Raw genomic sequence first — 20,354 nt, 5'->3', positions numbered from 1 at the left:
TTTTTCTGTCATAGTTGCGCAGTGTCTCAGGCAACTATAGGAGGTGACGTTATTTTGTTATCGATAATACAATCTCATCGGCAACGTGTCCAACGTGTAGTACGTGCGGACGCGAAACTGTGGCAAAACTCGAAGCGAACCCGTGGCGTCTCGGCTGTCATTCTGACGTCTGCCGCGGCGGGTACACTGCAGATTAAACTCTAGCAAAGCCCCAAGATAGCTGGGAGGCCCAGTGTGCGCATAACACTGCGCAGAAGCGCACAATATGCGCCCACCGCACCATGCACCGCACCCACTGCCGGTCCATGTGTAAACAACACAGGCTCGCTCCCGCTGCTCTTTCCGTGCATGCCGCAGTGGTTTAGGTTCGCCAGAACGGCTGAGAAAAGCGCAGGGCAGGTAACTGCACGCTTGGCGGCTGTTGCCACGAGCGAGGGAAGTATCCATGCGCAGTTTTGCATCCTCGAGGGCCAAACACAGTACATAAAGACTCGGAAAGCACTGTCTCTCGCCATCGGCCATACCATGTTGAATACGCCGGTTCTCGTCCGATCACCGAAGCTAAGCAGCATTGGGCTCGGTCAGTACTTGGGAGGGAGACCACCTGGGAACACCGAGTGCTGATGGCATATCTTTTGCATTTTTATTCGCCCTTCACGTTTTTTTTTTTTTCTGTCATAGTTGCGCAGTGTCTCAGGCAACTATAGGAGGTGACGTTATTTTGTTATCGATAATACAATCTCATCGGCAACGTGTCCAACGTGGTGTACGTGCGGACGCGAAACTGTGGCAAAACTCGAAGCGAACCCGTGGCGTCTCGGCTGTCATTCTGACGTCTGCCGCGGCGGGTACACTGCAGATTAAACTCTAGCAAAGCCCCAAGATAGCTGGGAGGCCCAGTGTGCGCATAACACTGCGCAGAAGCGCACAATATGCGCCCACCGCACCATGCACCGCACCCACTGCCGGTCCATGTGTAAACAACACAGGCTCGCTCCCGCTGCTCTTTCCGTGCATGCCGCAGTGGTTTAGGTTCGCCAGAACGGCTGAGAAAAGCGCAGGGCAGGTAACTGCACGCTTGGCGGCTGTTGCCACGAGCGAGGGAAGTATCCATGCGCAGTTTTGCATCCTCGAGGGCCAAACACAGTACATAAAGACTCGGAAAGCACTGTCTCTCGCCATCGGCCATACCATGTTGAATACGCCGGTTCTCGTCCGATCACCGAAGCTAAGCAGCATTGGGCTCGGTCAGTACTTGGGAGGGAGACCACCTGGGAACACCGAGTGCTGATGGCATATCTTTTGCATTTTTATTCGCCCTTCACGTTTTTTTTTTCTGTCATAGTTGCGCAGTGTCTCAGGCAACTATAGGAGGTGACGTTATTTTGTTATCGATAATACAATCTCATCGGCAACGTGTCCAACGTGTAGTACGTGCGGACGCGAAACTGTGGCAAAACTCGAAGCGAACCCGTGGCGTCTCGGCTGTCATTCTGACGTCTGCCGCGGCGGGTACACTGCAGATTAAACTCTAGCAAAGCCCCAAGATAGCTGGGAGGCCCAGTGTGCGCATAACACTGCGCAGAAGCGCACAATATGCGCCCACCGCACCATGCACCGCACCCACTGCCGGTCCATGTGTAAACAACACAGGCTCGCTCCCGCTGCTCTTTCCGTGCATGCCGCAGTGGTTTAGGTTCGCCAGAACGGCTGAGAAAAGCGCAGGGCAGGTAACTGCACGCTTGGCGGCTGTTGCCACGAGCGAGGGAAGTATCCATGCGCAGTTTTGCATCCTCGAGGGCCAAACACAGTACATAAAGACTCGGAAAGCACTGTCTCTCGCCATCGGCCATACCATGTTGAATACGCCGGTTCTCGTCCGATCACCGAAGCTAAGCAGCATTGGGCTCGGTCAGTACTTGGGAGGGAGACCACCTGGGAACACCGAGTGCTGATGGCATATCTTTTGCATTTTTATTCGCCCTTCACGTTTTTTTTTTTTTTCTGTCATAGTTGCGCAGTGTCTCAGGCAACTATAGGAGGTGACGTTATTTTGTTATCGATAATACAATCTCATCGGCAACGTGTCCAACGTGTAGTACGTGCGGACGCGAAACTGTGGCAAAACTCGAAGCGAACCCGTGGCGTCTCGGCTGTCATTCTGACGTCTGCCGCGGCGGGTACACTGCAGATTAAACTCTAGCAAAGCCCCAAGATAGCTGGGAGGCCCAGTGTGCGCATAACACTGCGCAGAAGCGCACAATATGCGCCCACCGCACCATGCACCGCACCCACTGCCGGTCCATGTGTAAACAACACAGGCTCGCTCCCGCTGCTCTTTCCGTGCATGCCGCAGTGGTTTAGGTTCGCCAGAACGGCTGAGAAAAGCGCAGGGCAGGTAACTGCACGCTTGGCGGCTGTTGCCACGAGCGAGGGAAGTATCCATGCGCAGTTTTGCATCCTCGAGGGCCAAACACAGTACATAAAGACTCGGAAAGCACTGTCTCTCGCCATCGGCCATACCATGTTGAATACGCCGGTTCTCGTCCGATCACCGAAGCTAAGCAGCATTGGGCTCGGTCAGTACTTGGGAGGGAGACCACCTGGGAACACCGAGTGCTGATGGCATTTCTTTTGCATTTTTATTCGCCCTTCACGTTTTTTTTTTTTTCTGTCATAGTTGCGCAGTGTCTCAGGCAACTATAGGATGTGACGTTATTTTGTTATCGATAATACAATCTCATCGGCAACGTGTCCAACGTGTAGTACGTGCGGACGCGAAACTGTGGCAAAACTCGAAGCGAACCCGTGGCGTCTCGGCTGTCATTTTGACGTCTGCCGCGGCGGGTACACTGCAGATTAAACTCTAGCAAAGCCCCAAGATAGCTGGGAGGCCCAGTGTGCGCATAACACTGCGCAGAAGCGCACAATATGCGCCCACCGCACCATGCACCGCACCCACTGCCGGTCCATGTGTAAACAACACAGGCTCGCTCCCGCTGCTCTTTCCGTGCATGCCGCAGTGGTTTAGGTTCGCCAGAACGGCTGAGAAAAGCGCAGGGCAGGTAACTGCACGCTTGGCGGCTGTTGCCACGAGCGAGGGAAGTATCCATGCGCAGTTTTGCATCTTCGAGGGCCAAACACAGTACATAAAGACTCGGAAAGCACTGTCTCTCGCCATCGGCCATACCATGTTGAATACGCCGGTTCTCGTCCGATCACCGAAGCTAAGCAGCATTGGGCTCGGTCAGTACTTGGGAGGGAGACCACCTGGGAACACCGAGTGCTGATGGCATTTCTTTTGCATTTTTATTCGCCCTTCACGTTTTTTTTTCTGTCATAGTTGCGCAGTGTCTCAGGCAACTATAGGAGGTGACGTTATTTTGTTATCGATAATACAATCTCATCGGCAACGTGTCCAACGTGTAGTACGTGCGGACGCGAAACTGTGGCAAAACTCGAAGCGAACCCGTGGCGTCTCGGCTGTCATTCTGACGTCTGCCGCGGCGGGTACACTGCAGATTAAACTCTAGCAAAGCCCCAAGATAGCTGGGAGGCCCAGTGTGCGCATAACACTGCGCAGAAGCGCACAATATGCGCCCACCGCACCATGCACCGCACCCACTGCCGGTCCATGTGTAAACAACACAGGCTCGCTCCCGCTGCTCTTTCCGTGCATGCCGCAGTGGTTTAGGTTCGCCAGAACGGCTGAGAAAAGCGCAGGGCAGGTAACTGCACGCTTGGCGGCTGTTGCCACGAGCGAGGGAAGTATCCATGCGCAGTTTTGCATCCTCGAGGGCCAAACACAGTACATAAAGACTCGGAAAGCACTGTCTCTCGCCATCGGCCATACCATGTTGAATACGCCGGTTCTCGTCCGATCACCGAAGCTAAGCAGCATTGGGCTCGGTCAGTACTTGGGAGGGAGACCACCTGGGAACACCGAGTGCTGATGGCATTTCTTTTGCATTTTTATTCGCCCTTCACGTTTTTTTTTTCTGTCATAGTTGCGCAGTGTCTCAGGCAACTATAGGAGGTGACGTTATTTTGTTATCGATAATACAATCTCATCGGCAACGTGTCCAACGTGTAGTACGTGCGGACGCGAAACTGTGGCAAAACTCGAAGCGAACCCGTGGCGTCTCGGCTGTCATTCTGACGTCTGCCGCGGCGGGTACACTGCAGATTAAACTCTAGCAAAGCCCCAAGATAGCTGGGAGGCCCAGTGTGCGCATAACACTGCGCAGAAGCGCACAATATGCGCCCACCGCACCATGCACCGCACCCACTGCCGGTCCATGTGTAAACAACACAGGCTCGCTCCCGCTGCTCTTTCCGTGCATGCCGCAGTGGTTTAGGTTCGCCAGAACGGCTGAGAAAAGCGCAGGGCAGGTAACTGCACGCTTGGCGGCTGTTGCCACGAGCGAGGGAAGTATCCATGCGCAGTTTTGCATCCTCGAGGGCCAAACACAGTACATAAAGACTCGGAAAGCACTGTCTCTCGCCATCGGCCATACCATGTTGAATACGCCGGTTCTCGTCCGATCACCGAAGCTAAGCAGCATTGGGCTCGGTCAGTACTTGGGAGGGAGACCACCTGGGAACACCGAGTGCTGATGGCATATCTTTTGCATTTTTATTCGCCCTTCACGTTTTTTTTTTTTTCTGTCATAGTTGCGCAGTGTCTCAGGCAACTATAGGAGGTGACGTTATTTTGTTATCGATAATACAATCTCATCGGCAACGTGTCCAACGTGGTGTACGTGCGGACGCGAAACTGTGGCAAAACTCGAAGCGAACCCGTGGCGTCTCGGCTGTCATTCTGACGTCTGCCGCGGCGGGTACACTGCAGATTAAACTCTAGCAAAGCCCCAAGATAGCTGGGAGGCCCAGTGTGCGCATAACACTGCGCAGAAGCGCACAATATGCGCCCACCGCACCATGCACCGCACCCACTGCCGGTCCATGTGTAAACAACACAGGCTCGCTCCCGCTGCTCTTTCCGTGCATGCCGCAGTGGTTTAGGTTCGCCAGAACGGCTGAGAAAAGCGCAGGGCAGGTAACTGCACGCTTGGCGGCTGTTGCCACGAGCGAGGGAAGTATCCATGCGCAGTTTTGCATCCTCGAGGGCCAAACACAGTACATAAAGACTCGGAAAGCACTGTCTCTCGCCATCGGCCATACCATGTTGAATACGCCGGTTCTCGTCCGATCACCGAAGCTAAGCAGCATTGGGCTCGGTCAGTACTTGGGAGGGAGACCACCTGGGAACACCGAGTGCTGATGGCATTTCTTTTGCATTTTTATTCGCCCTTCACGTTTTTTTTTTCTGTCATAGTTGCGCAGTGTCTCAGGCAACTATAGGAGGTGACGTTATTTTGTTATCGATAATACAATCTCATCGGCAACGTGTCCAACGTGTAGTACGTGCGGACGCGAAACTGTGGCAAAACTCGAAGCGAACCCGTGGCGTCTCGGCTGTCATTCTGACGTCTGCCGCGGCGGGTACACTGCAGATTAAACTCTAGCAAAGCCCCAAGATAGCTGGGAGGCCCAGTGTGCGCATAACACTGCGCAGAAGCGCACAATATGCGCCCACCGCACCATGCACCGCACCCACTGCCGGTCCATGTGTAAACAACACAGGCTCGCTCCCGCTGCTCTTTCCGTGCATGCCGCAGTGGTTTAGGTTCGCCAGAACGGCTGAGAAAAGCGCAGGGCAGGTAACTGCACGCTTGGCGGCTGTTGCCACGAGCGAGGGAAGTATCCATGCGCAGTTTTGCATCCTCGAGGGCCAAACACAGTACATAAAGACTCGGAAAGCACTGTCTCTCGCCATCGGCCATACCATGTTGAATACGCCGGTTCTCGTCCGATCACCGAAGCTAAGCAGCCTTGGGCTCGGTCAGTACTTGGGAGGGAGACCACCTGGGAACACCGAGTGCTGATGGCATTTCTTTTGCATTTTTATTCGCCCTTCACGTTTTTTTTTTCTGTCATAGTTGCGCAGTGTCTCAGGCAACTATAGGAGGTGACGTTATTTTGTTATCGATAATACAATCTCATCGGCAACGTGTCCAACGTGTAGTACGTGCGGACGCGAAACTGTGGCAAAACTCGAAGCGAACCCGTGGCGTCTCGGCTGTCATTCTGACGTCTGCCGCGGCGGGTACACTGCAGATTAAACTCTAGCTAAGCCCCAAGATAGCTGGGAGGCCCAGTGTGCGCATAACACTGCGCAGAAGCGCACAATATGCGCCCACCGCACCATGCACCGCACCCACTGCCGGTCCATGTGTAAACAACACAGGCTCGCTCCCGCTGCTCTTTCCGTGCATGCCGCAGTGGTTTAGGTTCGCCAGAACGGCTGAGAAAAGCGCAGGGCAGGTAACTGCACGCTTGGCGGCTGTTGCCACGAGCGAGGGAAGTATCCATGCGCAGTTTTGCATCCTCGAGGGCCAAACACAGTACATAAAGACTCGGAAAGCACTGTCTCTCGCCATCGGCCATACCATGTTGAATACGCCGGTTCTCGTCCGATCACCGAAGCTAAGCAGCATTGGGCTCGGTCAGTACTTGGGAGGGAGACCACCTGGGAACACCGAGTGCTGATGGCATTTCTTTTGCATTTTTATTCGCCCTTCACGTTTTTTTTTTTTCTGTCATAGTTGCGCAGTGTCTCAGGCAACTATAGGAGGTGACGTTATTTTGTTATCGATAATACAATCTCATCGGCAACGTGTCCAACGTGTAGTACGTGCGGACGCGAAACTGTGGCAAAACTCGAAGCGAACCCGTGGCGTCTCGGCTGTCATTCTGACGTCTGCCGCGGCGGGTACACTGCAGATTAAACTCTAGCAAAGCCCCAAGATAGCTGGGAGGCCCAGTGTGCGCATAACACTGCGCAGAAGCGCACAATATGCGCCCACCGCACCATGCACCGCACCCACTGCCGGTCCATGTGTAAACAACACAGGCTCGCTCCCGCTGCTCTTTCCGTGCATGCCGCAGTGGTTTAGGTTCGCCAGAACGGCTGAGAAAAGCGCAGGGCAGGTAACTGCACGCTTGGCGGCTGTTGCCACGAGCGAGGGAAGTATCCATGCGCAGTTTTGCATCCTCGAGGGCCAAACACAGTACATAAAGACTCGGAAAGCACTGTCTCTCGCCATCGGCCATACCATGTTGAATACGCCGGTTCTCGTCCGATCACCGAAGCTAAGCAGCATTGGGCTCGGTCAGTACTTGGGAGGGAGACCACCTGGGAACACCGAGTGCTGATGGCATTTCTTTTGCATTTTTATTCGCCCTTCACGTTTTTTTTTTCTGTCATAGTTGCGCAGTGTCTCAGGCAACTATAGGAGGTGACGTTATTTTGTTATCGATAATACAATCTCATCGGCAACGTGTCCAACGTGTAGTACGTGCGGACGCGAAACTGTGGCAAAACTCGAAGCGAACCCGTGGCGTCTCGGCTGTCATTCTGACGTCTGCCGCGGCGGGTACACTGCAGATTAAACTCTAGCTAAGCCCCAAGATAGCTGGGAGGCCCAGTGTGCGCATAACACTGCGCAGAAGCGCACAATATGCGCCCACCGCACCATGCACCGCACCCACTGCCGGTCCATGTGTAAACAACACAGGCTCGCTCCCGCTGCTCTTTCCGTGCATGCCGCAGTGGTTTAGGTTCGCCAGAACGGCTGAGAAAAGCGCAGGGCAGGTAACTGCACGCTTGGCGGCTGTTGCCACGAGCGAGGGAAGTATCCATGCGCAGTTTTGCATCCTCGAGGGCCAAACACAGTACATAAAGACTCGGAAAGCACTGTCTCTCGCCATCGGCCATACCATGTTGAATACGCCGGTTCTCGTCCGATCACCGAAGCTAAGCAGCATTGGGCTCGGTCAGTACTTGGGAGGGAGACCACCTGGGAACACCGAGTGCTGATGGCATTTCTTTTGCATTTTTATTCGCCCTTCACGTTTTTTTTTTCTGTCATAGTTGCGCAGTGTCTCAGGCAACTATAGGAGGTGACGTTATTTTGTTATCGATAATACAATCTCATCGGCAACGTGTCCAACGTGTAGTACGTGCGGACGCGAAACTGTGGCAAAACTCGAAGCGAACCCGTGGCGTCTCGGCTGTCATTCTGACGTCTGCCGCGGCGGGTACACTGCAGATTAAACTCTAGCAAAGCCCCAAGATAGCTGGGAGGCCCAGTGTGCGCATAACACTGCGCAGAAGCGCACAATATGCGCCCACCGCACCATGCACCGCACCCACTGCCGGTCCATGTGTAAACAACACAGGCTCGCTCCCGCTGCTCTTTCCGTGCATGCCGCAGTGGTTTAGGTTCGCCAGAACGGCTGAGAAAAGCGCAGGGCAGGTAACTGCACGCTTGGCGGCTGTTGCCACGAGCGAGGGAAGTATCCATGCGCAGTTTTGCATCCTCGAGGGCCAAACACAGTACATAAAGACTCGGAAAGCACTGTCTCTCGCCATCGGCCATACCATGTTGAATACGCCGGTTCTCGTCCGATCACCGAAGCTAAGCAGCATTGGGCTCGGTCAGTACTTGGGAGGGAGACCACCTGGGAACACCGAGTGCTGATGGCATTTCTTTTGCATTTTTATTCGCCCTTCACGTTTTTTTTTTCTGTCATAGTTGCGCAGTGTCTCAGGCAACTATAGGAGGTGACGTTATTTTGTTATCGATAATACAATCTCATCGGTAACGTGTCCAACGTGTAGTACGTGCGGACGCGAAACTGTGGCAAAACTCGAAGCGAACCCGTGGCGTCTCGGCTGTCATTCTGACGTCTGCCGCGGCGGGTACACTGCAGATTAAACTCTAGCAAAGCCCCAAGATAGCTGGGAGGCCCAGTGTGCGCATAACACTGCGCAGAAGCGCACAATATGCGCCCACCGCACCATGCACCGCACCCACTGCCGGTCCATGTGTAAACAACACAGGCTCGCTCCCGCTGCTCTTTCCGTGCATGCCGCAGTGGTTTAGGTTCGCCAGAACGGCTGAGAAAAGCGCAGGGCAGGTAACTGCACGCTTGGCGGCTGTTGCCACGAGCGAGGGAAGTATCCATGCGCAGTTTTGCATCCTCGAGGGCCAAACACAGTACATAAAGACTCGGAAAGCACTGTCTCTCGCCATCGGCCATACCATGTTGAATACGCCGGTTCTCGTCCGATCACCGAAGCTAAGCAGCATTGGGCTCGGTCAGTACTTGGGAGGGAGACCACCTGGGAACACCGAGTGCTGATGGCATTTCTTTTGCATTTTTATTCGCCCTTCACGTTTTTTTTTTTTCTGTCATAGTTGCGCAGTGTCTCAGGCAACTATAGGAGGTGACGTTATTTTGTTATCGATAATACAATCTCATCGGCAACGTGTCCAACGTGTAGTACGTGCGGACGCGAAACTGTGGCAAAACTCGAAGCGAACCCGTGGCGTCTCGGCTGTCATTCTGACGTCTGCCGCGGCGGGTACACTGCAGATTAAACTCTAGCAAAGCCCCAAGATAGCTGGGAGGCCCAGTGTGCGCATAACACTGCGCAGAAGCGCACAATATGCGCCCACCGCACCATGCACCGTACCCACAGCCGGTCCATGTGTAAACAACACAGGCTCGCTCCCGCTGCTCTTTCCGTGCATGCCGCAGTGGTTTAGGTTCGCCAGAACGGCTGAGAAAAGCGCAGGGCAGGTAACTGCACGCTTGGCGGCTGTTGCCACGAGCGAGGGAAGTATCCATGCGCAGTTTTGCATCCTCGAGGGCCAAACACAGTACATAAAGACTCGGAAAGCACTGTCTCTCGCCATCGGCCATACCATGTTGAATACGCCGGTTCTCGTCCGATCACCGAAGCTAAGCAGCATTGGGCTCGGTCAGTACTTGGGAGGGAGACCACCTGGGAACACCGAGTGCTGATGGCATATCTTTTGCATTTTTATTCGCCCTTCACGTTTTTTTTTTTTTTTTCTGTCATAGTTGCGCAGTGTCTCAGGCAACTATAGGAGGTGACGTTATTTTGTTATCGATAATACAATCTCATCGGCAACGTGTCCAACGTGTAGTACGTGCGGACGCGAAACTGTGGCAAAACTCGAAGCGAACCCGTGGCGTCTCGGCTGTCATTCTGACGTCTGCCGCGGCGGGTACACTGCAGATTAAACTCTAGCAAAGCCCCAAGATAGCTGGGAGGCCCAGTGTGCGCATAACACTGCGCAGAAGCGCACAATATGCGCCCACCGCACCATGCACCGCACCCACTGCCGGTCCATGTGTAAACAACACAGGCTCGCTCCCGCTGCTCTTTCCGTGCATGCCGCAGTGGTTTAGGTTCGCCAGAACGGCTGAGAAAAGCGCAGGGCAGGTAACTGCACGCTTGGCGGCTGTTGCCACGAGCGAGGGAAGTATCCATGCGCAGTTTTGCATCCTCGAGGGCCAAACACAGTACATACCCAGACAACACACCTACATCCTAAGGACGTCCTTGGGAAGTCCACGGCAGGACTTTACGCACATCCCGCGGATGTCCTGAAAAAATCCTGAAAACATCCGAAGTGAAACGCCGAAAGAAGTCCTTCGGATGTCTGACGAGTACATTTTTAGGACCTTCGCAGGACTGCAATAGGAAGTTACTATTTTTATTTTTTTCCTTGGCCAGGACCCAATATAACCTCGTGTCCTTTTCAAAAGTGTCGCTACTGGTCACGCATGACTGACCAAAATACCAGAAGCAGAAGCAGTGCCTCATATGCGCAACAGAACCAGCTTCCGCTTCTGGCATTTCGGCCAATTGCATATGGCTGAGAGCGATGCTATAGTAAAAACGACACAAAGTTAGAACACAGGCCTGGATTATGCTGTGTGATTTAAAACACAAAACTTTGGCTAAAATAGTTTTATTCAAATATATGGGGCATGCTGATGATCAGGCCGAATGCTGATTCACAGCTGAATTTTATTTTTTAATAACAGCACATGAAACAGAACAACAAGGAAGCACTAACACAGCTTTAACAGCTCCTCTCAGGCATTTCTCGTTATTGAGAGCAAGGTCATGGATGGTGTGCACATAGACCTTCCTTCGCAATGTGTGTAATAGGCTTCATTAATTTTGTTTACCTTGTCTGGTTAGTATGAGCCAAAATTATCACATTTTCAAACTTGAAGCAGTAGGATTCCAATACAATAAGTAGCCAAGCCAACCCCAGATGCAGAGTTGCAAAATAGAGAGATGCAAAATAACTATACAGCTAAAACGGCAGGTATATACATATAAGCCATGAAAGGTCTAAACAGGCTTCGGGATGATTATCTTGGTCAGAACAAAAAATATTAATTGCACTGCAAAGGGCATGACATTAAAACAAACAGTAGTGGCATACTGTAAGGCATAAATATTATGACTGTCTTATAAATAATGAACGCAACAAAACACAAATATGCCACTCAGTGCCTCATTGGTCATATGGTGCTCGGCTGCTGACCCAAAAGACGCGGGTTCGATCCCAGCCATGGCAGTCCCATTTCGAAGGAGGTGAGAAGTTAAGAGGCCAGTGTACTGTGCGATATCAGTGCACGCTAGAGGACCCCAGGTAGTCGAAATTATCTGGAGCCCTCCACTATGGCATCCCTTACAGCCTGGGTCGCTTTGGGATGTAAAACGCCAAAAAACCAAACTAAAAACACAAATGCAACTTTTTTTTACTGAAACAACAATACAAGCATACGCAGCAGAGGTGAAAAAATGTCGATCACACCGCACGTAGCACAGCTAAAATGAGGCAAACAATGTGACTGCAATGAGGTATAGGAACTATTGTCTTATTTAGAATAATCAATGTTCTTATAACACAAATGACCCTTTCTTGCTATAACAGTAATAGAACCCAACTACACAGATTAGAGATTAAAATAATAACATAAGCATTATCTGTCAGGATCAAATCGCAGCAAGCATGCAACTAGAGATAAAAGCAGGTATATAGCTGTGCATAAGTAGTAGGTGGCCTTCAAGGCAATTAGCATGGTGAGAAGATAAACATTTCAGTTAAGCTGCATGTGGAATGACTAAAATAAGAACAGTTGTCTGACTGCTACAAGGTACAGGAACTATGCTTGTCTCACTCAAATCACAAATGAGCCTTTTTTTGCTATAACAGCAATACATGCACACGGATTAGAAGTTAAAATATTGACACAGGCACTACCAGTCAGATCAAATTTCAGCAAGCACAGGACTAGAAATAAAAAGCACGTATAAGTGTGCATAATGAGTAGATGGGTTTCAAGGCAACTAGCACGGCCAGAAAAAAAATCTAAAACACACTGCATAGAGCATGATATTAACATTAACAAGTTATAAGACTGCTACAAGCCACAGGAACTATGATCATCTCTTACATAGACAATAAAAGTCATTAAAATTCACATATTCTCTTTTTTTTTGCTGGAACAGCAATACAAACGCACTATTGGGGTGAAAAATAACTCTAGTACTAGCAGTCAGGAACAAATTTACACAAGCATATTGGAACTAGAGACCAAAACAGCAAGTATAGCTCGATACAAGCAAATTTCAGATGGGCAACAAAATGCCCAGCTTGGTCAGAGAAAAAAATTGTTCACGCACAAAGCATCGCATTTCTAGACACTAAGTATGCTACAACTGCTAGGTATCAATAAAGTGACACGTTTTCAAGATATTGCTTGACTTCTCATTCTAGGCAGTTTTCTTTTCGGTTCTGCTATAGTGTCATTGAAAGGAAGAGTCATGTATAGACGTAAAGCAGAAATCCTGCCCCCTGGGCCAAAGCTGAAATGGGCTGCCTTGCTGGAAGGAAGACAAAAAATGCCCTTTACACAGAGACACTTCTTTCAGTTCACCTTTTTTTTTTTCAATCACTGACTGCATTTGAAAAAAAAAAAACCTTGCAGCACAATATACAAATTGCAGCCCCTTCACATGGTGTTGGCACCAAATGGTACTTGTGGCAAGGAATTAATCCTTGCACAAGTAAATGTACATACTTCCAGGAGTAAAGCCACCACAGACAAGCAAGTAAAGAGAGGTGCATGAGGACTTAGCAGGCTAAGAATACCCAAGTTAACTAAAAGATACCTTTCATGATTCTACCTAACTACGCAGGCTGATGTTCAGAAGTTTTCACAGTATCTATTCAAATAAGCTACTAAATTCTGTGCTCTCTCAAAATCAATCATCTCTCAGCACAGTTTCACAGGAAAAATAGCAACAGTTTGGAATGAGAAATCCTCAACCCAAGATGTTAATATCAACAAAAAAATGTAGCACACTAGCAACACGCTCGCCATTCAGGTTTGCTCAGGAGCACAGCTTTGTTCGCCAGTTTTCTTGCGCATTACCCGTTCAGTTGCATGCAGAAACCATGACATGGCTGCCTTTTTGATTTCTTTCAGCGTAGTTTGCTGTGCCTGAGTTGAGGTCTGCTGGTCGGTCAGGCAACCTATACACAAATGAGAGAGTATATGTTATGTATATTTTATAGAAAAATATATCTCACCTCTAAAAATTATTGTAGCCAAACTACTGCATTTCCTTGACTTTGAACCAGCAGGCAAAGGGCATGGGCTTGAGTAACAAAGGATGGCATATTCCAACACATCTTATTACCAATTTCACTGCTGGACCATGCCTTCTGTGCAGGCAGTATGAAAACAATACCAAATGCACACTATGAAGGCGGTAATTCTAGCTTGTTGTAACCTGTGGTAACATTCACGGCACTGCAGCAATGAGCCAATGAACCATATGACAACAAAAATCCATGTGGCTAGTTGTGAAGTGTGTGCATGTGCAGATTGAAAATAAATAATGAAAGTGGAATTTTTTTTTTTCAAAACAAATATCACTGGTCTTGACACAATCCTACCAAGATCTACAAATTCAGTTATAAACACTTAATGTAGATATTGATCCTGTGATCTGATTTATATTCAAAGTCTTAAAAGAATACAGACACAGTGTTTTTGGGTGTTCGTTTTTCTGCTTTTAATGAGATGTAAATGCCTATTTATCATGGAAATGAGCTTAAATATCTAGTGCATAGTGTGAACAGTTAAATTGTTTTATATGAGTACTTTTGGTCTCTGTCAGGTCAATGCCAGTGCTGGAGTCCATTATGGCATCATGTGATGGCATGGTGAGGACTTGCCCCATGTTTTGCTAGTGACTCTGCCGACCAGTCCATATATAGATGATCGATGTCAGCATTGGCCAACAGCTCCTCTGTCAATGATTTTTGGCATGTGGAATCAGTGAAATCAGAGAATTTGGAATAGTAAAACCCTTTGTGCCCATGACACAAATCAGATTACTTATTTGAGTTTAAAATTTTATATATGTACTCCTTTAAGATTTTAAATAGCTTCCTCCAAATAATACTTACTGCACATGATCTTGCATATACTCAGCTCACAGAGCTTGTTCTTCCCTTGGCGCCATACCAGCTGTAGCTAGAAGCCAGTTCAGATGTTAGAATACTTCGCAGAATGTGAAATGTCTTTTCTCTTGCAGTGTCTCCATCTTGCACAGTCATGTGATTTCTCTAGATCAAAACAGAATTAGGTTCGAAATCAGACCAAGAAAATAAAATCAGGATTTCTCAAGTTAACAGAGGGGAACTCTATTGCTATAGTCAGTTTTTATCATATTGAAGGCAGCTGGCATGCTAGCTGTTGTGAGGTATCCCTAGGTGGTACAATTAAACATGCATAGCCTCCTCTATTTTTTCTGTGCCTGGTCAAAGGCTGCTGAAGCGCCGTCTGACTCCGCCGTGTTTCTCCGCGGGGCGGCGCTGCCAGCCCAGGATGGATAGGGTGCCTCGATGCGCGCGCGCCCTCTCTAGGGTGAAGTCACCCTTTGGGAGGGCGAGTGCCGCCTCGTCGGCCGTGACAGTCCATCGGCGGCCATTTTCATGCCCTTTCTCGCGGCGGCGCGGCGGCCGTAACACGTGCGTTCGCTTTGTCGCCTTTTCTCTTGGTGCTGATCGGGCCCACATAGAAAAATGCCGGGTTTTTGTGTGCCACAGTGCACCACCACCTCCAAGAAGTGTTGCTGGGAAATGTGGGGGACGATTTTTTTCTTACCAGCAGACTCTTACAGGATTGTCTCGCGAACCTCTTTTCAGTGGTTCGACTGAGGAAACCTGTGCCCAGTGCGTATGACATGAAATGCGCTCTGAGGCTTGGGAGAGTGAGCCAGTTTTTATTTACCTCATGGACGAAGAGCTACGATCTCGATGACCGCGAATATCTGGTAGACCTTCTCTTCCAGGCAAACAAAGAAAGAACAGAAGTGGAACCTGATGAGATAAATGACTCAGAAATTCTGTTCATTGAAGAACTGTCCACAAAAGAGTGCAACATTCTGCACTACATAGGAGGCTTCATTTTGAAAGGAATCTTGCCGTCTGTCAGCTGCCAGCAATGCAAGGATGCCCTACTGGGATACGCTAGTGATGAAAATGCGCCTCTGACTGCTCTGAAGGAATATGTGTCAGAAGGTGACAACCTAATTTATCCCAGTAATGGCGTCATGCACATGCTCCAAATCTACGAGCACTTTGTTGGAATAAACTCATGGTGCACAGGCAAACTAGTGACAATGAAGTCACCTCTCCGCTATACCTAGGAAAGGTCTCCTGCATGCAAGCATACCGACCGCGCTTGAAGCTCTGCGCAAGCCATGACAGAAATCCGGAAAACGCTGACCGACAAGTACGCAAGATTGAGACTGCGCATCTTCCTCCGACACCTTCAAAAAGCTCGTCTCAACGGTCACGCAAGCAAGACGTGTGCAGGAGTTAATTTAACCTAGCTGCTATCCACACTGAAGTACACCCATGCTGCTAACATTAGCAGAGTTACTATTTTTACACTTAATAAGTGTCCTAAATTGCATTGTTTGTTTTGCACTGACTCCAGGTTTTGAAGGCAAGGATGATTGTGCAGACATGCCTTCAAAGTACCCTGAAATATTTTTTTTCAGGGCAAATAAAACTTTTTTATGGTTATAAACACTATTAATGATTGTTTCGTTTCAACTAACCTCTGATCGCGGCCATAGATTGTCGCTTTGTCTTTAAAACACTGTCTTCAGTGTGCATTGAATTATACTAATGCAGTAGACTCTCATTAGTTTGACCTATAAATGACACCAAAATTTCGATTCCCTTCGAGTATAAAGGGATGTATTTTCACTGCGACTAATAACTTCCCTCATCATTTTACCAATATACAGTGGTCCCGCCATGTTCGAATGGCCGACTACATGTGTGTAAAAATACCTGGAGATATCTGGGGTTTTCAGTGCACAATGCATGCATGCGCGGCCCAGGTACTGCAATATTTGGTTCGTGTACGTGTGGCGAATGCCCTGGCTTTTATTGCTTAGGACAAGGTACGTAAAGCACAACAATCTTTCTTCTTCTACAAAAAAACTGTCATTATAGTAGTGGGGTTGACAATAAATGTGAATAAGGCAACTGAAGCGTTCTTAATTAGTTACACAATTGAGTGATTGAATGCAATCTACCTGCTTATGTTATTGCTGTTATTATTAATTTATTTTAATCCTGCAGTTACGTTCCTAGTGCGCTCTATGAACACTTTCCAATCTAGCACCCGAGTCGTCGTGTGCGAGGAGAAACGACCGTCCAAATCTTAAAATATTTGGATAGTTGTCCCTTACAAGCCTATTCTGTTTACACTTCATTAGAAGAGGAGTGAAACGCAGTTGTGTTTTGTTTTGGTCGCGAAGACAAGCTCGCTCTTGCAGCGGCAAGTGCAAAAAGCCTGTTGGCGCACGCCCCGCGCCTTTGAAGTGGGCATGGCGATGGCGGCCGCCGTAGCAGACGACGCAGTTGTCTTCACCCTCAACGGAGCGCGCGCGCATCGAGGCACCCTAAGGATGGATGGGCGTGCGCGTAGTTGCGGCCGGCTGCAGGGGCTTCGGCGGCCGCGGAATAAATGTGGCCTTTGCCTACTCCACAAACGACCAACTCGTCCTAAGCCATTACCAAAAGTATATAAAAGCAAACATTCGGCAACACAAAAACGACGTCCGCAACTATGCAAGAAAGCGCGCAGTCCTCTAACCGAACATTCCTAAGACACACAATCAACATCGACGAAACCAGCACACTCAGAGCCGGAACAAGTTAGCAAAAACGCGCCTAATCCTTGTGCACTGAAATGCGCAGCAACCCGGAATAAAGCGGCGCTAAAAACAGATTTCGAATTAGCTGAATGAAGCCCGGCCGGCGACAGAAGCAGACGGCCTGCACAAGGCGCCGAAGAAAAACAACAACACAAGCAAAGCGACGCGCACGCGTTTCCAAGGCGATGTTAGGAGGTTATTTGGCTCGCGTCGTTCAAGAAAAAATTGATTGCAGCAGCTGCAATGATCTCACGCGACCAGCCTCATCTGCGCCCAGTGACAGTTTGATCCGTCTTCAGGACAGAGGAGGCCTCCTTTATCCTTCAATGCAGTTTTTGTATGTTCTGTACGCCCTCAAGAGCTACGTCGAGGTGTTGCTCAACAAAAGACGGTTCTTATCAAAACCCCTGCAAGCTGCAGTCAACAATGCAGTTGAGGCTCTTGCAGAACATGGAGCACTGAAATGTGAGCTTGCGTCCAATGACCACCACAGCCAGCTTCTGAAACTCATCTGCGGAAAGTTTTTCCGCCCTGTTTTTGCGAACTATGCCTTATCGGTGACGGACAGGAACGATGTAGTGAAACCGCTGACATCAAAGCCTCTATCTAGAAAGATTTTGAAGTTGTGAAAACATTTTTGCATGTATGTTTTATTCTATATACGACAGTAAAATTTTTTCCATTCACTCATCGCTCACAAAAATGCTTCCTTAATGTTTCTGCTTATATATTGGGTCAGATACGACCTATGCTAAGAATACGTGTTTTGTACAAAGAGGCACAGTAACAATTACCGTCGATATAGCTGTAAACTTAGGCATTCATCTCGGTACTGGAGCAACGTTCGATATGTATGCCCGGCCGCCGATTTCATATTTTCCTTGATGAGCAGCTTTTACTAAAGTACATGTGCACATGGCTTAACAAAAACAATTTAGCACTTTAACGATCGTGTCCGCACATCAATCTTACTAAACAGAGAGTAGTATACACAGTAGCAGAATTGCGCGCCGTCTTTTACGCTGCGTGCAACTCCTGCCGCGTCGTCTGCTCCATCCTGGGCTGCGCGCGCCACTCGTCGGCAGCTTCGCGTACTAGCACGAACGGCGCCTAACAACGGCGTTTCCCGCGATTGAGCGGGCACGAAAAAAATAGAGGAGGCTATGAAACATGCATATGCCCTCCATTATGAGCCCTCCATATGACACAGGGGCAGATTTGGCCCTCGCCAGCAAAAAAATTCATATGTAAAAACATGCATGACCTCATTTTTTGGATGCAAAAGGCCCAAACAACACATATAGTTCAAATGAAATTGCAATAGTTCTCTTCAATACTATATATATATCTAGGTTAAAAACCAATAAAAGAAAATCTGTGCGCATGCAACAGTTATAAACAGAATACAAAATTAAAACAGCCCCGCCCCGGCTCAGTGGTTACGGCGCTTGGCTGCTGTCCCGAAAGATGCGGGTTCGATCCACGCGCGGCGGCCGAATTTCGTTGGAGGTGAAATTCTAGAGGCCCGTGTACTGTGCGATGTCAGTGCACGCTAAAGAACCCCAGGCGGTCGAAATTTCCGGAGCCCTTCACTACGGCGTCCCTCAGAGCCTGAGTTGTTTTGGGACGTTCAACCCGAATAATTAAAACAGGAACTTTAGGCGCATATTCAGTCGAATGTTGAAGGCACGGAACATGCGACGAGCTAGGATCTAGTTGCTCTTGCGACTTTGCAGCAGCACACGGATCAGATTAAGAAGGGTCGTATGCAATACCATCGCCAGCAGCCAACGCTATTAGCTCAATATCACGACGTGCCTCTCGGCGTGCACGCCTGTAAGCAGTACTCCTCGGCACCGTAGCCATTATGCTGTCACCAGATTAATATACTGGCCCCCAGTAAGCTTCTGCTCATGTTGAGCCAGCATCAGTCACTGAACTTTAATACCGCCGCTAAAATTACTTCAAAAGCTAGAAATCACGCTACACGGCTCACACACCAGGCGAGGACTACCGACTGCCACTTACTTTCACTTGCCGCATGTGCCATCCGTGTTTCCCGCTGCTGGAACCTTGCTGAATATGTCAAAAAATTTACACTCGTTACGCAACCAACATGCAGTAAGAATGTCAATAATTACCTGAAATTTTGGTCCAAAAAACGGAAAACTGGCTAATACACGCCTCAAACCACCAAGCTAAGCAAAATAACTTGCAGTGTTTTTTTTTGTTTCAATAGTGCGATGACGATGGTGGTGCCATTGAGCTAATGAGCAAAGAGCCTTTTTAAGCAACATGTACCTAAGACAAAAATAAAACTGTGATCCTAAATAAACCAAAAAATAACTGCAAAAAAGGATGCGTGTTATTAAGTTTCATGATCACTGCTCTAAGAGCACGAACAAGTGGCCAGTTGTTTTTGCTGTGGTGTCACTGTCATCGTCAGTGGCTGTTATGGTCGGAAGGCGGGAATACAGTTGGCGTCAAGGTGGTTATGTTGTGATCTTGGAGGCGAAGAGTGCAAGCTTACCCTCGATAGCTATAAACAAAACGGGTATTAGACTATTTGAGCCAGGTTCACAGTTAGAGTAATTAGGTCGCCCTTCCCTAATTTCGAAGTTTTAAAGTTTAGAGTTTCTGTATTCAGCTAATGGCCCTCTGCTTTTAACGGTTTTTTGGCTCTTTCAAAAAATAAGTACTGGGTTGTGTATTACTTTGTGACATCTTGCGCTTATACATCGCATGGATTATTGTTTACTTGTTCTAAACAGCTGTATCAAGCCCGCTAGCCAAAGACGCGTCGGAAAAGGACAGTGGAGCGTGCCACTCGAGCGCTCATGAGAATTGTATGGCCATCTGCACGATTCAGACCCTCTGAATATAAACACTTCCTTATAACAACCGATCTGCGACTGTTTTCAGGATGATCCCACCGCGGCTTTCATACGGACGTCATGTCCGTGTAAGGTTCGAGCCGCGACTGTTCCCGGGATAATCCCAGTGCGGACTTCATACGGATGTCCCAGGGACGTCCTGTTAGGGATGTGGGACGTGCGTACATTTTTGGGACGTCCTACGGATCTTTGGTGTTGTCTGGGTAAAGACTCGGAAAGCACTGTCTCTCGATTGTTTGTGTTGTGAA

General features: G+C 49.0%; 1 long non-coding RNA gene and 15 other non-coding genes across 16 annotated transcripts; 15 read left to right on the top strand and 1 right to left on the bottom strand.

The window, feature by feature from the left end:
* Window positions 1–510: 510 nt before the first annotated feature.
* LOC149368169 (5S ribosomal RNA) lies at window positions 511–629 on the top strand. The gene has a single exon (XR_016287732.1). It is a non-coding gene; the product is annotated as a 5S ribosomal RNA (ribosomal RNA).
* A 548-nt stretch (window positions 630–1,177) lies between these two features.
* Window positions 1,178–1,296, top strand: LOC149368168 (5S ribosomal RNA). Its single transcript, XR_016287731.1, has one exon. It is a non-coding gene; the product is annotated as a 5S ribosomal RNA (ribosomal RNA).
* A 545-nt stretch (window positions 1,297–1,841) lies between these two features.
* On the top strand, window positions 1,842–1,960 carry LOC149368167 (5S ribosomal RNA). Its single transcript, XR_016287730.1, has one exon. It is a non-coding gene; the product is annotated as a 5S ribosomal RNA (ribosomal RNA).
* A 549-nt stretch (window positions 1,961–2,509) lies between these two features.
* On the top strand, window positions 2,510–2,628 carry LOC149368166 (5S ribosomal RNA). Its single transcript, XR_016287729.1, has one exon. It is a non-coding gene; the product is annotated as a 5S ribosomal RNA (ribosomal RNA).
* Window positions 2,629–3,176: 548 nt separating this feature from the next.
* On the top strand, window positions 3,177–3,295 carry LOC149368165 (5S ribosomal RNA). The gene has a single exon (XR_016287728.1). It is a non-coding gene; the product is annotated as a 5S ribosomal RNA (ribosomal RNA).
* Window positions 3,296–3,839: 544 nt separating this feature from the next.
* On the top strand, window positions 3,840–3,958 carry LOC149368164 (5S ribosomal RNA). The gene has a single exon (XR_016287726.1). It is a non-coding gene; the product is annotated as a 5S ribosomal RNA (ribosomal RNA).
* Window positions 3,959–4,503: 545 nt separating this feature from the next.
* LOC149368163 (5S ribosomal RNA) lies at window positions 4,504–4,622 on the top strand. Its single transcript, XR_016287725.1, has one exon. It is a non-coding gene; the product is annotated as a 5S ribosomal RNA (ribosomal RNA).
* Window positions 4,623–5,170: 548 nt separating this feature from the next.
* LOC149368162 (5S ribosomal RNA) lies at window positions 5,171–5,289 on the top strand. Its single transcript, XR_016287723.1, has one exon. It is a non-coding gene; the product is annotated as a 5S ribosomal RNA (ribosomal RNA).
* Window positions 5,290–5,834: 545 nt separating this feature from the next.
* On the top strand, window positions 5,835–5,953 carry LOC149368161 (5S ribosomal RNA). Its single transcript, XR_016287687.1, has one exon. It is a non-coding gene; the product is annotated as a 5S ribosomal RNA (ribosomal RNA).
* Window positions 5,954–6,498: 545 nt separating this feature from the next.
* LOC149368160 (5S ribosomal RNA) lies at window positions 6,499–6,617 on the top strand. Its single transcript, XR_016287722.1, has one exon. It is a non-coding gene; the product is annotated as a 5S ribosomal RNA (ribosomal RNA).
* Window positions 6,618–7,164: 547 nt separating this feature from the next.
* LOC149368159 (5S ribosomal RNA) lies at window positions 7,165–7,283 on the top strand. The gene has a single exon (XR_016287721.1). It is a non-coding gene; the product is annotated as a 5S ribosomal RNA (ribosomal RNA).
* Window positions 7,284–7,828: 545 nt separating this feature from the next.
* LOC149368158 (5S ribosomal RNA) lies at window positions 7,829–7,947 on the top strand. Its single transcript, XR_016287720.1, has one exon. It is a non-coding gene; the product is annotated as a 5S ribosomal RNA (ribosomal RNA).
* A 545-nt stretch (window positions 7,948–8,492) lies between these two features.
* On the top strand, window positions 8,493–8,611 carry LOC149368157 (5S ribosomal RNA). The gene has a single exon (XR_016287716.1). It is a non-coding gene; the product is annotated as a 5S ribosomal RNA (ribosomal RNA).
* Window positions 8,612–9,156: 545 nt separating this feature from the next.
* LOC149368156 (5S ribosomal RNA) lies at window positions 9,157–9,275 on the top strand. Its single transcript, XR_016287704.1, has one exon. It is a non-coding gene; the product is annotated as a 5S ribosomal RNA (ribosomal RNA).
* A 547-nt stretch (window positions 9,276–9,822) lies between these two features.
* LOC149368155 (5S ribosomal RNA) lies at window positions 9,823–9,941 on the top strand. The gene has a single exon (XR_016287692.1). It is a non-coding gene; the product is annotated as a 5S ribosomal RNA (ribosomal RNA).
* A 1,078-nt stretch (window positions 9,942–11,019) lies between these two features.
* On the bottom strand, window positions 11,020–19,730 carry LOC149368154 (uncharacterized). Its single transcript, XR_016288529.1, has 4 exons — window positions 19,354–19,730; window positions 19,241–19,288; window positions 14,442–14,600; window positions 11,020–13,499 (listed from the first exon to the last, which is right to left on the bottom strand). It is a non-coding gene; the product is annotated as an uncharacterized LOC149368154 (long non-coding RNA).
* Between the last annotated feature and the right edge of the window lie 624 nt (window positions 19,731–20,354).

The sequence above is a fragment of the Amblyomma mixtum genome, chromosome 1, assembly GCF_055824585.1.
Source record: "Amblyomma mixtum isolate Tamu chromosome 1, ASM5582458v1, whole genome shotgun sequence".
NCBI classification, from domain to species: Eukaryota; Metazoa; Arthropoda; class Arachnida; order Ixodida; family Ixodidae; genus Amblyomma; species Amblyomma mixtum.
This window is presented reverse-complemented; position numbering and strand designations above follow the sequence as displayed.